Source organism: Oryctolagus cuniculus, chromosome 8, assembly GCF_051225735.1.
Source record: "Oryctolagus cuniculus isolate XC-2025 breed Fujian yellow rabbit chromosome 8, ASM5122573v1, whole genome shotgun sequence".
NCBI lineage: Eukaryota > Metazoa > Chordata > Mammalia > Lagomorpha > Leporidae > Oryctolagus > Oryctolagus cuniculus.
This window is the reverse complement of record NC_142874.1, coordinates 70500849-70518990: the sequence shown is the minus strand read 5'-3', so window position 1 is coordinate 70518990 and position 18142 is coordinate 70500849. Positions and strand designations below refer to the sequence as shown.

Below are 18142 nucleotides of genomic sequence, written 5' to 3'. Positions count from 1 at the left end.
ATGTAATTTACATATAAATCATTTTAAACTCCAAGGAGGTATGTCCCAAGTTCTTGTGGAGACTGAGAATGGAATGTGTACTTGTGCAGGGAGTAGGGATGGACTTAGGGAGTACTCATGGAGAATATGATGTTTAAGAAGAGCTTTATGGAGGTTGAATCAAACCAGTGCATTTCTCCTCCATCCTTTGCTATTCCTACTTTTAGCATCATCTAAAATTATATTATTACCTGGGCAACTAAAAACAAAACAAAACAGAAAACAAAAAAGAAGCCAGAAGCTATCTCCAGGAACTCAGATTTAATTGATCTGTAACTAGGATCTGGGCATTACTGTATTCTTAAAATGTCAAAGAGATCACATAAACAAGACTAGTGTCTGCGAATACTAACTGATAGAATAAAAAAGGGAGAGAACGATCCAACATGGGAAGCAGGATGCACAGCAGACTCATAGAAGGGCAGATATCCTAAAAACTACTGATTTAGGCAGACAGGGTGAGAAAATCTTTATGGATGGAGAGAGGAGTGAGACACAAGGCCAGGAAACTGTAAATATCTCAGTGAGGCTGCATTGAGGGAGCAAGTGGAGAGGAGGTGGAGATGGAGTTGGCTAAGTTGGCTCGCGAGGGTCCAAGCTAAGTACCAGCCTGAGGTGTGTGTATCTCTTTAGCAGCTGAGGGAAGATGTTGGAGTATTAGAAGCCTATGAAGGAAATGACCAGATTTACAGTGAGCTCCTTGGAGTCTGGCTGATCCGGAGAATGAACTGGAAGGAGCAAGATTGCTGGCAGGAAGATGAGACTTTAATTAGGCTTCTTAACACAACATTATAAGTTTTAGGGTCCTTATAATCATCCCCAGTAATGAATCCGTTTCCTCTGCGTTTGTGACTTCCTTTCCTTTTCTGAATGAGCACGTCCTGTCCCTGAAATGTCCCCAGTGTGCCCTTTTGTCCCGCTTGTCTTGTAATCTCAGTTTAAACATAGTCTTCTTTGGAAAGCCTTTCTTATCCCTTCTCAGAGAAACTTGTCCGAAAAGTGGAAATAAGGGAAAAGAGGCACAACCTCAATGGCTGGGTTTGTCTGTGCCACCCAAGGATTATCTAATTCTGCAGGAGAACGCACTTGTGTTAATTCTGTTACTGACGAACTGGTGAAAGTGTAGACACTGTGAAGTTGCACGTTAACTTGAATATTACTGTGTAGTAGAAATGATAACCCAAAGATTACAGCTTTGTTGTCCTCTAGGACATCCATCAGTCTCATATGTAGTTATCAATCATATTCTAACATTTTAAAAACATGTGTATGAATACCTAATTCTTCAAATGAACTTTGGGGCAGCTTTACCTTTTACTAGTCCCCATATTATCAGCTAAATAAGACTTTGGCTTCTATTTATTCTATAATTAAATGGGAATTGTGCAGTTAATGTTTGGCAAATTTTACTTCAACATCCTCTAAGAGTGAATCTCATGGTTTGATTCCATCATAGCCAGACTACTTCACTCCAGTCACCAGCACCATCTTAACCATTCCTAACCCTTTGACCTAGCTTCAGGGCACTGTGCTATGGAATCATATATTTTTTATGTGTAAAAATGTTCTTTTAATTTTTAAAATTCTGTTTTTTTGAAATCTAGGGAAATTATCCAAATACTCATGTGTCTTACATTCCTTTCTCTGATTTTTATGAATACCAAAGGTGACAAGGTAGCCCTCTAATTTTGCCTAGCATTTTTCTTTTTTTAAAAACTTTTATTTAGTAAATATAAATTTCCAAAGTACAGTTTATGGATTACAATGGCTTCCCGCCCCCATAACTTCCCTCCCACCCGCACCCCTCCCATCTTCTGCTCCCTCTCCCCTTCCATTCACATCAAGATTCATTTTCAATTATCTTGATATACAGAAGATCAATTTAGTATATATTAAGTAAGGATTTCATCAGTTTGCACCCACACAGAACATAAAGTGTAAAATACTGTTTCAGTACTAGTTATAGCATTAACTCACACTGAACAACACATTAAGGACAGAGATCCTACATGAGGAGTAAGTGCACAGTGACTCCTGTTGTTGACTTAACAATTTGACACTCTTGTTTATGGTGTCAGTAATCTCCCTGGGCTCTAGTCATGAGTTGCCAAGGCTATGGAAGCCTTTTGAGTTCACCGACTCTGATCATATTTAGACAAGGTCATAGTCAAAGTGGAATTTCTCTCCTCCCTTCAGAGAAAAGTACCTCCTTCTTTGATGACCTGTTCTTTCCACTGGGATCTCACTTGCAGAGATCTTTCATTTAGGAGTTTTTTTAATTTTTTTTGCCAGAGTGTCTTCGCTTTCCATGTCTAAACTACTCTCATGGGCATTTCAGCCAGATCCAAATGCCTTAAGGGCTGATTCTGAGGCCAGAGTGCTGTTTAGGACATCTGCCCTTCTATGAGTCTGCTGTGTATCCTGCTTCCCATGTTGGATCATTCTCTCCCTTTTTTATTCTATCAGTTAGTTTTAGCAGACACTAGTCTTGTTTATGTGATCCCTTTGACTCTTAGACCTATCATTATGATCAATTGTGAACAGAAATTGATCGCTTGGACTAGTGAGATGGCATTGGTACATGCCACCTTAATGGGATTGTATTGGAATCCCCTGGCACATTTCTAACTCTACCGTTTGGGGCAAGTCCAATTGAGCATGTCCCAAATTGTACATCTCTTCTCTCTCTTATTTCCACTCTTATATTTAACAGGGATCACTTTTCAGTTAAGTTTCAACACCTAAGAATAATTGTGTGTTAATTACAGAGTTCAACCAATAGTATTAACTAGAACAAAAAAATACTAAAAGGGATGAAGTATTAAATTGTTCATTAACAGTCAGGATAAGGGCTGAACAAGTCATTGTTTCTCATAGTGTCCATTTCACTTCAACAGGTTTCCTTTTTTGTGGTTGGTTAGTTGTCACAGATCAGGCAGAACATATGATATTTGTCCCTTTGGGACTGGCTTAATTCACTTGGCAAGATGTGTCCCAGATTCCTCCATCTTGTTGCAAATGACCGGATTTCATTGTTTTTGACTGCTGTTTAGTATTCTATAGAGTACATGTCCCATAATTTCTTTATCCAGTCTACTGTTGATGGGCATTTGGGTTGATTCCAGGTCTTAGCTATTGTGAATTGAGCTGCAATAAACATTAATGTGCAGACAGCTTGTTTGCCAATTTAATTTCCTTTGGGTAAATTCCAAGGAGTGGGATGGCTGGGTTGTATGGTAGGGTTATATTCAGGTTTCTGAGGAATCTCCAGACTGACTTCCATAGTGGCTTAACCAGTTTGCATTCCCACCAACAGTGGGTTAGTGTCCCTTTTTCCCCACATCCTCGCCAGCATCTATTGTTGGTAGATTTCTGAATGTGAGCCATTCTAACCGGGGTGAGATGAAACCTCATTGTTTGCATATGCTCTAGGGATTCCTGAGTTGCTAATTTCCAACTTCATTCCCCTATGGTCTGAGAAGCTACATCATATGATTCCAATTCTTTTGAATTTGCTGAGAATTGCTTTATGGCCTAGTATGTGGTCAATCCTAGAGTAGGTTCCAGAGGAAGCGGCAAGATGGCAGAATAGGAAGGGAGCACACTGATAGTCTGGGAAGAGACAGTTTAATAAAAGTGGAGATACTGCAGGTTCAAGGAAGAGTTGGGGACGAAACAGCAGAAGAAACTCTTCCGGATCTAGTGATTCATGGTGGACCTGTGTGGAGGGCGTGGGAACCCACGGCTCAGAACACCAGTTTCTCTCTCTCTGCTCACCTCTCAAAGGTGAACAAGACAAAGAGCAGGTGCCATTTTGGACATACATAAAAGCTGCGTGACCTCAGGGCTGCACCCAACCTGAGCCAAGCAGAAAAACCTGACTGGGTGGGGGGGTGAAATAATAGGAGATTAGAACCTAGTGAATGTGTGGAGCTAATGAACTGAGACTGTGAAAAAAGAGACAGTGGGTGAAAGAACTCACAGAGTGCACGTGAGTACTCTCCAGAGTACTCACAATTCGGTAACATTGGAAACCCAGTGGGAGACTGCAGGAGAATTTGAGCCCACACTGAGAGCAGAACAGATTCCCTGTGTGGTCCGTGGGAAAGAGCAGGCGAATGTTATACCCACAGGAGCCAGAGATCGGAAGCTGACTACCTTCAATTTCGCTCAGCTGTGCGGAATTCCCTTCTGAATCAAAAAAAAAAAAAAAAAAAAAGAGAGAGAGAGAGAGAGAGAGAGATTTACCACGCCTAACCTGGGAGTGTCACCTTTGGCACACTCTTAACCCTGAGGAACCAAACAGAGCTCTCTGCATTGTGGTTTTGATTTGCATTTCCCTGATTGCTAGTGATCTTGAACATTTTTTCATGTGTCTGTTGGCCATTTGGATTTCCTCTTTTGAAAAATGTCTATTGAGGTCCTTGGCCCATCTCTCAAGTGGGTTGTTTGTTTTGATGTTGTGGAGCTTCTTGATCTCTTTGTAGATTCTGCTTATCAACCCTTTATCTGTTGCATAGTTTGCAAATATTTTTTCCCATTCTGTCGGTTGTCTCTTCACTTTCCTGACTCTTCTGCAGTACAGAAACTTCTCAATTTGATGCAATCCCAAATGTTAGTTTTAGCTTTGACTGCCTGTGCTTCCAGATATTGCTTGTTCAAATTGATAAACTCCTAGATAAGTTTAATGCAAGAACTGTCTTTGAACATAACCTGTAATAGTTGACAGATGAATTGTTGGATTCTCTGCTTTTTAAATTTCCTTGTGAAAAAAAAAAAAAACTGGATGTGATTTAATTTGATATTATATAATTTTTCAATGATAAAAATAACACATACTTGATGGGGCACAAAAGAAGAAAAATGAATCAACCACTGGTCAAAAATTAAAAAAAAAATAACTAAAAGTTGCTGTAATTATCTTCAAATACAATTTTAAATCCTTTATTTTATTTTTAAAATTTTTGTTTATTTAATTTATTGGAAAGGCAAAAAGATGCAGAAAGACACAGATGAGATCACCTATGGTTTGGTTTACTCTGCAAATACCTGCACCTATTGGGGCTGAGCCAGGAGCTTAGTGAGGTCTCCCATGATGTGAGTAGCAGGGGCCCAGGTACTTGAGCCATCACTTGCTTTCTCTGATTGCGTATATGAGCAGAAAGCAGGAGTGAGGAGTGGAGCCAGAACTTGAACACAGCTTGATATGAGAGGTAGGCATTCCAAGTGACATCTTGCCAAATACCCTCCTGCATTTAAAACATTTTTATATTACGACACTTTTCCCTATAACTACACATTTAGATACAAAATGTATAACCCTGAAGCAGATTGAAGAAGGTTCTCAATTACTGCATTTTCTTGAATTTGTTTGATTTCAGTATTTACAAAACCAGCCAGCTGTCTTTCAAAAGCACAGTGAACATTTTGTTCAATCTTTATAATATACTTAAGAGCTAAAGCATAAAGTGAGAAATTCGGGGTGCCTCTGCAATGCTCCACTTTTATGTCGTTCTTACTCTTCAGGGTGAGTGGGTTCACATCTTCCTTTCATGTGTGCTCGGGCATTGCAGGAGTTAAGGAAGAGTTATAACAAAATTTTCACCGGATGAAATTTATGTTCCATTTCCAAGCTCCTTTTTCCTGTTTGCCATTTTTTATTCTTCTTGAAGTGTCAGTTCCCAAATTCATTATGACTCTTGTCTTAACTGTCATGCAGGGTCAGGACCAGGGTCAGGATTAGGGTCAGGCCAGAGAGGTGCTGAGGATGTAAAATTTAAGGGGGAACTATCAACTGCAAGGTCCACACCTGAAAGTGAGTACTTCCTTAAATTTTGTGTCTCAGGTAACTGACTTGCTTCAAATTGGTCTCCAGCAAGATCTGCCCCATATGGAGAAGTGAGAAATCTGGAAAACAGGGTATGTCGTTAGCATGACCTCTAATAATGAGTAATTATCAGTCTGGATGCTAATAATTATAACTTTGGCAGCTAGATTGTGGACCACTGGTGCTTACTTGGAGCGTATTAGAAATGCAAATCCGGACGCCCACTCACAAAATTAAATGCTGCATTAATTTAAGAAGATCTTTGGTGATTCCTATACCTGTTATATTTTGAAAATCATTGCTTCAGGGAATTGTCATTGTGACAGAGATTGCTACCTTAGACAGATATCTTTTTTTTCTGAGCATGAAAATAATTTATTGATTAGACATCTGATTTATTCATTAGACGGATATCTTGGCATATGGGTTTCACTGGTCTTTTTAGGAGGGAATAATTATAAAGGGCAGGATTCCAATGAGTTTAGAATATCTGCACATTTTGCTATGAATCATGTATATTCTTTATAAAAACAAAAACTTCTGTTCTTCAATATTTAATACTCCTAGCTTTGAAAATGTCTTCATTTTCCTATTTTTTCTTCTGATTTTCAATTGTCTTCTATAGTTGGGCTGTTATTTCTGTGCTATGTTTAAGTATGGTTTGGATATGTCCCCTCTAAGGGTTTATGTGTTGAAATGTAATCACTATTGTGAACGATTAGGAAGGGGGAACTTTAATCCAACTATGGTGTTTAAAGGTGGGGCCTCTGGCAGGTGATCAGGATTAACGGATGCCCTGTAATTGCAGTCTAATGGCTTCATAAGAGGGAGAGACTCCAAAAGAGATACACAGACACACATGCATGCCGTGTGATGTTCTGCACTGCCCTAGGACTCTATCAGCAAGAAGTTCATCATCAGATGCAGCCCCTCAGTGTTGGACCCCAGAATAATGATTCAAAAATAAATTATTTTTCTTTATAAAGTTATCCAGGCTCAGTTTTTTTTTTTTTTTTTGACATGCAGAGTTAGAGAGTGTGAGAGAGAGAGAGGCAGAGAGAAAGGTCTTCCTTTTCCGTTGGTTCACCCTCAAAATGGCCGCCACAGCCGGTGTGCTGCACCCATCCAAAGCCAGGAGCCAGGTGCTTCCTCCTGGTCTCCCATGCGGGTGCAGGGCCCAAGCACCTGGGCCATCCTCCACTGCACTCCCAGGCCACAGCAGAGAGCTGGCCTGGAAGAGGAGCAACCGGGACAGAATCCAGCGCCCAGACCGGGACTAGAACCTGGTGTGCCGGCGCCGCAGGTGGAAGATTAGCCTATTGAGCCATGGCGCTGGCCAGGCTCAGGTATTTCCACATAGCAATGCAAATAATACTAGTATAATCACAAATATACATTTTAGTTTCTTACTCCTACATTTTTGAAAATGATGCATAAAAGATGTGCACCCTTTTACTATTTGAAGACACTGGAGAACTTCTCAAAGCAAGCAGAAATGGAAGGAAATTTAGCCCTTGAAGGAAGGGTAATTCACTGGGTGAGATATATATATATATACACACATATGTATATATATACATACATATATATATATATATATATGATTTTGCTGTTTCTGAGTGGACAATACATTCTGTGGAGTATTTTCTAGGACAATTATATTCAACCAGAAAGCTATAGTCTTGTTGACTTGAAGTATAAGAGGATAGTTTGGGGCTACATGAATGATTAAAAATTCAGAGGGGATGTCTTTTGAAGGAAGACTATGAAATTCTATGAATAAGCTCTCCTGCCCGGTGGTTGATTTTTTTTATCTTGATATTCAAAAGGGGTAGCTTTAAAAATTCTATTAGAAGGCAAGAGTGGAAAGGCTGAAGGTGAAAAACAGATATTTCAACAGATGCTTGCTAGAGGGGAGACAGAGTCTGGAGTTTCACCCCTACTTTTTCAGAAGGGCTTGGTGACTGCTTTGGGCTTTTCATTTGAAACTCCAACCAGGCTATGCTTCAGAAGCTGTAAAAAGTTACAGGATTAGAGAATTTGCTTTCATACAAAGTGTGAATTAAAAAGACATGCACCAACAAATTCTCCACATTTATGGAAGTTTCATTAAGAATGCCTCTTCAAAATCCAGTTGGTCAACCAGTAATTAAATGGCATGCTAGAACAAAAGTTAACACTCCTCGGAGAAATGTAACAGAATTCAGTGTCTCTTCAATGTGTTATTCACAGTGTACCATTTGCAATAAAAGTTTTTGTGCACATGAACAGACCTATTATAATGGGTGAAAGAAGTGAATGCAAACAGATTGAATTGACATAACAAGACAGTACACCAGGACTTTAAAGCAATCATATATATTCAAAGACTTAAAGGAAAACATATTCATAATAAATGAAGAAATGAGGTACTACAGTTTGAACATGATTTTGCTTGTAAACTCATACAGACATTTAGACACCAAATTCTTATGTTAGCAGTAAACAGATTAATAATGGAACATGGCTTAATGGTGGAGGCTTGATCCAAGAATGGTGTTTGAGGGCTGGGCCCATTGAAAGGTCTTCAGGTCACTAGGGGATTTGTCCCCCATTGTCTTGTGAGGGGGTTGGTTATATAAGATGAGTTACATCGAGCTATTATTCTCTTTCTGCTTCCTGATTCACCGTGTGATCTTTTCATGGCACATGTTCCACCGTTTCTCATCTTCTTTAGATGCCAGACCAATGAAATAACCTGATTTGGACTGTGAACCTTCAAAACTGTGAGTGAAAACAATCCTTTTCCTTTATAAATTAGGTTTTCTAGTATTTTAGTTATAGTAATGAAAAGCTGACTAATACATGGGGAAATAGCAGAGGAATGAAACTTATAAGAAGAACCAGATGTAAACTCTAAAATAGAGAATTACAAGAAATGAAAATAGAAACCTGTTAAAATGAAATGAATACTATGAGAAACGGTGACTTGATCAGTCCTTGCCCTGACTGTTGATGAACAACTTAATACGTTATCCCTCTTAGTATTTTTTTTGTTTGTTCTACTTAATACTATTGGTTGAATTCTGTAATTAATACACAAATATTCTTAGGTGTTGAAACTTAACTGAAAAGTGATCCCTGTTAAATATAAGAGTGGGAATAAGAGAGGGAAGAGATGTACAATTTGGGACATGCTCAATCGGACTTGCCCCAAACGGTAGAGTTAGAAACATACCAGGGGATTCCAATACAATCCCATCAAGGTAGCATGTACCAATGCCATCTCACTAGTCCCAGTGATCAATTTCTGTTCACAATTGATCATCATGATAGGATTAAGAACCAAAGGGATCACATAAACAAGAATAGTGTCTGCAAATACTAACTGATAGAATAAAAAAGGGAGAGAATGATCCAACATGGGAAGCAGGATACACAGCAGACTCATAGAATGGCAGATGTCCTAATAGCACTCTGGCCTCAGAATCAGCCCTTAAGGCATTTGGATCTGGCTGAAGAGCCCATGAGAGTAGTTTAGGCATGGAAAGCCAAGACACTCTGGGGAAAAAAAAAAATGACCTAAACGAAAGATCTCTGAGGGTGAGATCCCAGTGGAAAGAACAGGTCTTCAAAGAAGGAGGTACCTTTCTCTGAAGGGAGGAGAGAACTTCCACTTTGACTACGACCTTGTCTAAATATGATCAGAGTCGGTGAACTCAAAAGGCTTCCATAGCCTTGGAAACTCATGACAAGAGCCTAGGGTGATTACTGAAGCCATAAACAAGAGTTTCAATTTGTTAAGTCAACAACAGGAGTCACTGTGCACTTACTCCTCATGTAGGATCTCTGTCCTTAATGTGTTGTCCAATGTGAATTAACGGTATAACTAGTACCGAAAGAGTATTTTACACTTTATGTTCTGTGTGGGTGCAAACTGTTGAAATCTTTACTTAATATATACTAAATTGATCTTCTGTATATCAAGATAATTGAAAATGAATCTTGATGTGAATGGAAGGGGAGAGGGAGCGGGAGATGGGAGTGTTTTGGGTGAGAGGGATGTTATGGGGGGGAAGCCATTGTAATCCATAAACTGTACTTTGGAAAATTATATTTACTAAATAAAAGTTTTTAAAAAAAACATTATTCCCAAAGTCCTAGCTGATAAAATTCAAGAAAACTAAGGTAAACACATGAGAAAGGATGAAATAAAATTGTGTATTTGCAGGCAATGAGTTGAAATCATCAAATGTTGGCAGAGCTCTGGAGTTCCAGTTGTGGTATAGTTGTGCAATGGAATATTACTGAACAATATAAAATAATCATCTACTGTTGCAACTATACAGATTCATCCAGATCTTTAGATTCCATTTACAGAAACTTCCACAGTAGTTAGATGGAATCCATTGTGCTCAAAATCAGAACAGTCTCTGCCTGTGTGGGGCTGTCCCTGCCTGTATGGGATAGTCTACGGAAGACAGTCTGGAATCTGGCACAAGAACACTTTCTAGGATGCAAATAATACTTAATACCCTGATTTGGATGCTTTTGTATGATATCATCAAAATGTCCATTCTCCCAAAAGCAATTTATAGATTCAATGCAATACCAATCAAGATACCGAAGACCTTCTTCTCAGATCTGGAAAAAATGGTGCTGAAATTTATATGGAGACACAGGAGACCTCGAATAGCTAAAGCAATCTTGTACAACCCAAATGAAGCTGGAGGCATCACAATACCAGATTTCAGGACATACTACAGGGCAGTTGTAATCAAAACAGCATGGTACTGGTACAGAATCAGATGGATAGACCAATGGAACAGAATTGAAACACCAGAAATCAATCCAAACATCTACAGCCAACTCATATTTGATCAAGGATCCAAAACCAATCCTTGGAGTAAGGACAGTCTATTCAATAACTGGTGCTGGGAAAATTGGATTTCCACGTGCAGAATCATGAAGCAAGACCCCTACCTTTCACCTTACACAAAAATCCACTCAACATGGATTAAAGACCTAAATCTATGACCTGACACCATCAAATTATTAGAGAGCATTGGAAAAACCCTGCAAGATATAGATACCGGCAATGACTTCTTGGAAAACATCCCAGAAGCACAGGCAGTCAAAGCCAAAATGAACTATTGGGATTGCATCAAATTGAGAAGTTTCTGTACTGCAAAAGAAACAGTCAGGAGAGTGAAGAGACAACCGACAGAATGGGAAAATATATTTGCAAACTATGCAACTGATAAAGGTTGATAACTAGAATCTACAAAGAAATCAAGAAACTCCACAAGATCAAAACAAACAATCCACTTAAGAGAGGGGCCAAGGACCTCAATAGACATTTTTCAAAAGAGGAAATCCAAATGGCCAACAGACACATGAAAAAATGTTCAAGATCACTAGCAATCAGGGAAATACAAATCAAAACCACAATGAGGTTCCACCTCACCCCAGTTAGAATGGCTCACATTCAGAAATCTACCAACAATAGATGCTGGCGAGGATGTGGGGAAAAAGGGACATTAACCCACTGTTGGTGGGAATGCAAACTGGTTAAGCCACTATGGAAGTCAGTCTGGAGATTCCTCAGAAACCTGAATATAACCCTACCATTCAACCCAGCCATCCCACTCCTTGGAATTTACCCAAAGGAAATTCAATTGGCAAACAAACAAGCTGTCTGCACATTAATGTTTATTGCAGCTCAATTCACAATAGCTAAGACCTGGAACCAACCCAAATGCCCATCAACAGGAGACTGGATAAAGAAATTATGGGACATGTACTCTATAGAATACTATACAGCAGTCAAAAACAACGAAACCCAGTCATTTGCAACAAGGTGGAGGAATTTGGAAAACATCATGCTGAGTGAATTAAGCCAGTCCCAAAGGGACAAATATCATATGTTCTCCCTGATTGGCGACAACTAACTGAGCACCAAAGGGGAAACTTGTTGAAGTGAAATGGACACTATTAGAAACAGTGACTTGATCAGCTTTTGTCCTGACGGTTGATGTACAATGTAATACTTTATCCATTTCAGTATTTTTTTTTTGTTCTAGTACCATTGGTTGAACTCTGTAATTAACACACAATTATTCTTAGGTGTTTAAATTTGAACTGAAAAGTAATCCCTGTTAGGAATTTGGAAAACATTATGTTGAGTGAAATAAGCCAATCCCAAAGGGACAAATACCACTTGTTCTCCTTGATAGGTGACAACTAACTGAGCACCAAAAAGGAAACCTGTTAAAGTGAAATGAACACTATGAGAAACGGTGACTTGATCAGCCCTCACCCTGACTGTTGATGAGCAGCTTAATATGTTATCCCTCTTAGTATTTTTTTTTGTTTGTTCTACTTAATACTTTTGGTTGAATACTGTAATCAATACACAATTCTTCTTAAGTGCTGAAACTTAACTGAAAAGTGATCCCTGTTAAATATAAGAGTGGGAATAAGAGAGGGAAGAGATGTACAATTTGGGACATGCTCAATCAGACTTACCTCAAACAGTAGAGTTAGAAACATACCAGGGGATTCGAATTCAATCCCATCAAGGTGGCATGTACCAATGCCATCTCACTAGTCCCAGTGATCAATTTCTGTTCACAATTGATCATCATGATAGGACTAAGAACCAAAGGGATCACATAAACAAGAATAGTGTCTGCAAATACTATCTGATAGAATCAAAAAGGGAGAGAATGATCCAACATGGGAAGTGAGATACACAGCAGACCCATAGAATGACAAATGTCCTAATAGCACTCTGGCCTCATAATCAGCCCTTAAGGCATGCAGATCTGGCTGAAATGCCCATGAGAGTATTTCAGGCATGGAAAGCCAAGACACTCTGGGGGAAAAAAAAATGACCTAAACGAAAGATCTCTGAGGGTGAGATCCCAGTGGAAAGAACAGGTCTTCAAAGAAGGAGGTACCTTTCTCTGAAGGGAGGAGAGAACTTCCACTTTGACCATGGCCTTGTCTAAAAATGATCAGAGTCATTGAACTCAGGGGGCTTTCATAGCCTTGGCAGCTCATGACAAGAGCCTAGGGTGATTACTGAAGCCATAAACAAGAGTTTCAATTTGTTAAGTCAACAACAGGAGTCACTGTGCACTTACTCCTCATGTAGGATCTTTGTCCTTAGTGTGCTGTACGTTGAGATTTAATGCTATAACTTGTACTCAAACAGTATTTTTCACTTTGTGTTTCTGTGTGGGAGCAAACTGTTGAAATCTTTACTTAATGTATGCTAAAATGATCTTCTGTATATAAAGAGAATCGAAAATGAATCTTGATGTGAATGGAAGGGTGAGGGAGTGGGAAAGGGGAGGGTTGCGGGTGGGAGGGACATTATGGGGGGGAAGCCATTGTAATCTATATTCTGTACTTTGGAAATTTATATTCATTAAATAAAAGTTAAAAAAAAAAGAAAAAAATTTTTTAAACTTGAGCATTTCATTCTCTCACAGTGTTGAAGGCTGACATTGTGGGTTTTATTTATTGATCGATTTTTAAAGATTTATTTATTTATTTGAAAGGCAGAGTTATAAAGAAGGGGGGTGAGAGAGAGAGAGAGAGAGAGAGAGGTCTTTCATCTGCTGATTCACTCCCCAGATGGCTGCAACAGTAGGAGCTATGCCGATCTGAAGCCAGGAACCAGGAGCTTCCTCTAGGTCTCCCATATGGGTGCAGGGGCCCAAGGACTTGTGCCATCTCCTAGTGTTTTCCCAGACCACAGCAGTGAGCTGGATAGGAAGTGGAGCAGCCGGGACTCAAACTTCAGATGGTGGTTTTACCCACTACCCCATAGTGCTGGCCCCAAAGAAATAAATCTTTTTTAAAAAATCGCACTTTAATTACCATGGATTTTTGTGTTTGGTGGATGTTAAGGAAGGGTGCTACAATGTTCTGATTTGGGATACTAAATACTAAGAGCAAAATGCAATTCAAGTTCATTAAAGCAGATAAAGAAGAAAGTTCCACTATAGAACCTAGGATGCCACTATTGAAAAAAAAAACTTTAAAGGTAATCTTGTACTAATTTCTCATTCTAGGCATGAAAAAACACAGGCTCAGAGAAAAGAAATGACTTACCCAAAGTCATGCAGTGGAAGAATGTTGATGATAAACCAGGTGTTTGGCCTTTTCTCCAAATTTTCTCTCAACAATGTTACCTGATTCACCTTGTCACATTTTCATCTGTCAAAGTCACAACCCAATAACACTGTCTCTCATCATAGTGGGCATCTATGAGCCAGGAATGATGAGATGCAGGCAGGTTCTAGATTCAGTTGGGTGTATGGTCTGGGTGGGTGCCAGGCCCTAGGAGTCACAAAATGTTTAGTTTGGTGAGACTCCCATAACCACCATTAGGCATTGTTTTTTGGCCAGGCGCTTTTGCTTTCCAAGGATTGTGGGGAAGTCATATGAGGGGACTTTAAACCCTTCATGGAAAATAGAATTGAAAGTGTATTTTGTGTGGATCTTTCATATTGTACATTTTCCATGAAATTTCAGATACCTCTTGTACTGAAATTGGTGCAATGGGTGAGCAGGTATTGAAATAGATATGCAGAGTATCAAGGGAGCACAGATGCTTCAACTTAGCCAAGAGAGTTCTGGAAAATTTCCTCAGAGGCATTGACATATGTGATCCATCTTGATGACAATCAGGTGAGAGGAGTGAAAGAAAGGAGAGAGAGGGTTTTAGAACAGGAAACCCACCTGGCCGAGGATAGGCAAAAGCTCACTGCCTCTCAGATGGACTGTCCTTTTGTTGTCAGATTTGAACCTCATTGTTTTTATGCCCCAATATCTTCTTGGTTCCATGTATAGGCACCCATGACCACTTTACAAATTCATTGCTTTAAAGTGTTTCTTTTCCTTGTATATGTCTTCCCATTTGCTTTCTGGATCCACACACTTGCTGCCCGCCCCAGCATGGAGATCTGTCCCTACTCAAAGAGCCAGGCTGTCTAGGGAGAAGATGGATGCATAGAAGGTCAGGAGGAAAGGTTGGAGCAACAGGCACCATGCGGTTCCTGAAGTTCCTCAGATATCTTGATAAGGTGTTTGAAGTCTATGCAAAAGGTTATGGAAACCATTGAGGCATTTTCATTCCAGGAGATACATGATTAGATTTATGCTACATAGAGATCATTGTGGGAAGGATGAATTGGAGGGGTCACGTCTGATGGCAGCAAGAATGAATGGGAGGCTATGAGAATTATCCACACAAGAATTATTGTGTGCCTGAACTAAGACTGCAATTGCTGAGAGTAGAGTGAAGATGATGTGTATTAGTTATGTTGTTAGACTAGAGAGACCATAGTGAGTGGTTATAACTAGGGAATCTTTCAGTTCGTTTGATGAATTCCAAGTGGCCATTTTGTTTCTGTTGTTCTTTCATTCTTTGTTAAATGTGACATTCAACTTCTAAACCCCTCACAACAAATTGGTAAAAGAACTTAGCCCATATATTGGCATATCCTTATTAGATGTTAGCCGTGCAACAGAAAAGATGGGAGATTCTGATATTCTTAGCATATATCTGATTTAGGGAGGGAGTAATCCCATTTCCAGTCAGTTGTATTGTATTAGTCAGAGTTCTTCAGAGATGCGGCATCTATAAGATACGTAAATATGAAGGAGGATTTATTAGAGTAAGTGGCTCATCCAGTTTCGGCAGCTAAGAAGGCCCGTGTCAAGTCATCTGTAGGCTGGAGCCCCCAGGATGACGGCAGTGTGGCTCAGTCTGAGGACCACAGAACCAGGGAGGCCAAGAGTGCAGCTCTCAGTTGGAGGTTGACAGCCTCAGTGCTAGGAAGGAGGTTGCTCTCATAAGTCCTGGAGTCCAGAGGGCAGCAACTGCCATCCAAGGCAAGAGCCAAGTGTGTCAAGGCTTCCAGAGTGCGAGACTAATTCATTTCTGCAGTCTCCGCAGTCTCCCAGCAGCTGATGGTGCCTGTCCACACTGAGGCCTGGTTTTTTCCATGGAGTCCATTCAGACTTGCATGTAAATATCGCCTGGAAACACCTTTGCAGACACACCCAAAATAACGATCTTCCAGGCTTTCCTTGATCCAACTTGACACAATAAAATTAATCATCACTTCCATTTAGGAGGATGGTACGGTTTTAAGAACTTCAATAGAGGCAGGCACTGCGGCTCACTAGGCTAATCCTCCGCCTTGCAGCACCGGCACACCGGGTTCTAGTCCCGGTCAGGGCGCCGGATTCTGTCCCGGTTGCCCCTCTTCCAGGCCAGCTCTCTGCTGTGGCCCGGGAGTGCAGTGGAGGATGGCCCAGGTGCTTGGGCCCTGCACCCCATGGGAGACCAGGAGAAGCACCTGGCTCCTGGCTCCTGCCATCAGATCAGCGCGGTGCGCTGGCCGCAGCACGCCGGCCGCGGTGGCCATTGGAGGGTGAACCAACGGCAAAGGAAGACCTTTCTCTCCGTCTCTGTCTCTCTCTCTCTCTCACTGTCCACTCTGTCAAAAAAAAAAAAAAAAAAAAGAACTTCAATAGAACTACAGCCTATTTTAATGATGATTTCATCTGAATATAAATCAGAATTCAGCAAGATCAGAATTTGTCTTTGAAAAGCACTAGACTTACAATGTTCTTTTGAGATTTTCTTCTCTATGCTGTTCCCTTCATGAATAGCCGAGTAGGTTGGTAGAATTATTCCTCAAACCTGTATGGCAAAGAGGCAGGATATTTGGTTAGTACAAGGCAATGCATTCTTTCATTCAAGGTGAACCTTATTGCTCTACTTCTCTGCTCTGTTTTATGTGTTTTCAATTGTGTGAACTCCTGTTTAGAAAAGTTTGATACATAGCTCATAGAAAGTATTTTCATTTGGAAGAGTAGTTAAGAGAAAAAACTTAGTAGTGAAGAGTAGTTGTCCTCATGTGACTTTTATATCATTGTTACTGGTCAAAGAACAAGGCCTACTGGTCTTTCTAACCTTAATACTAAAACAATTTTCCTTTAGAGACAAATTTTTAAAAGAGAGGTATTTATTTGACAAGTTTTTTTACTTCTACAGGCAGTCACATTGCTGAAAGCAAAACTGGAGAAAAAAATCCCATAGGCACAGAGCCAACTTTGAAGGTGGGACCCTACTGAGTTTCAACCAAACGCACTGACAAGGCACCACAGGTGGACTCCACATGGGAGGATGAAACAATGTGATTGTGAAGGTCATGTTGACAGGTCCGTATCCATAATCTATTCTTCTTAAATTTTATCTGTGCATCTGGTACGTATTTATGCATGTACTTTTACTGCAGGAGCTTAGAGTTTTTTAAGTAGGTCAAGAATATCTATGCTGTAAAACCTTCTGATGGGGAGAGATGGCGAGGTGGTGTGACTGTGATGGCCAACGCTAAGGGCCTTGGACCATGCAGACCCTTGCTCGAGTATCTGAGGTTGTTTGGGATCCCTGCCTCTAAGAATAGGGTTACCACAGACTGAAGCACCAGTACTGTAAAAGCCAAGAAAAGTTCTAGTATTGGAGATTTTGTTAAAGAAAGGAGTTGAAAACCACATGGTCAGTACCAAGGCAATGGTTCTCTGCTTCTATTGCCCATGAGAAGCTAAAAGGAATAATTTGGGAATGGGAGATACAGAGACAAGTAGCATGGCAGTCATGACTTACAGCGTAGAAGAATGTCAACCCAAGGGTGTGTGATTGTCTCTGTTGAGCACAATTCTGGGCCAGTGTCTTAGTCTGTTTAAATCACTCTTCAGCAAATGCACTATCTGAACAATTTCTCAATGTGTGATTAACATAGATAAATATCCATATTATCATCATTGTAAATGGCGAATGAGCCCCCAAGGAGAGCTGCTACATTTCTCATGTTTTCTAGTAGAGGGTTAGAGTCTTGTGTCAGGCGACACAGTGTGACCCAGAGTAAGAGTTCAGAGCAGCTCTTTAGCTCAGGGTGAATCACTGTCTGACTCTCAAGCTACAGCTAACTGCATTGTTTGGACAGCTTCAGAGGTCCTTTCCTCATGCCGAGTCCTTTCACTCCCTGTTATTATCCAGTACCTGGGTTGGCTCTGCTTTTTATTGAAACACATCAAGTATCTTTTTGCTTAGTATCTTACTTTCTCCCTCCCTCCCTTTCCCTGGATAGCCCTCTATCTTCTTTGTTTCTTCCTTCCTTTCTTCCTCCTCCTCCTTCTTAGTGTTGTTATCTTCTTTCCTATTCTCTTCTCCTCCTCTCCCTCCCCTCCCCTTCCCTCCCCTCCCATCTT

At 40.3% G+C, this 18142-nt stretch overlaps 1 long non-coding RNA gene across 1 annotated transcript in view; it reads left to right on the top strand.

Annotated features, from left to right (window-relative positions):
- Nucleotides 1-8549: 8549 nt before the first annotated feature.
- LOC138843491 (uncharacterized) overlaps nucleotides 8550-18142 on the top strand; it is a 35917-nt gene continuing 26324 nt past the window's right edge. Inside the window, exons 1-2 of the long non-coding RNA XR_011378257.2 lie at nucleotides 8550-8631; nucleotides 16926-17092. This is a non-coding gene — a long non-coding RNA (uncharacterized LOC138843491). The remainder of the gene's footprint in view (nucleotides 8632-16925; nucleotides 17093-18142) is intronic.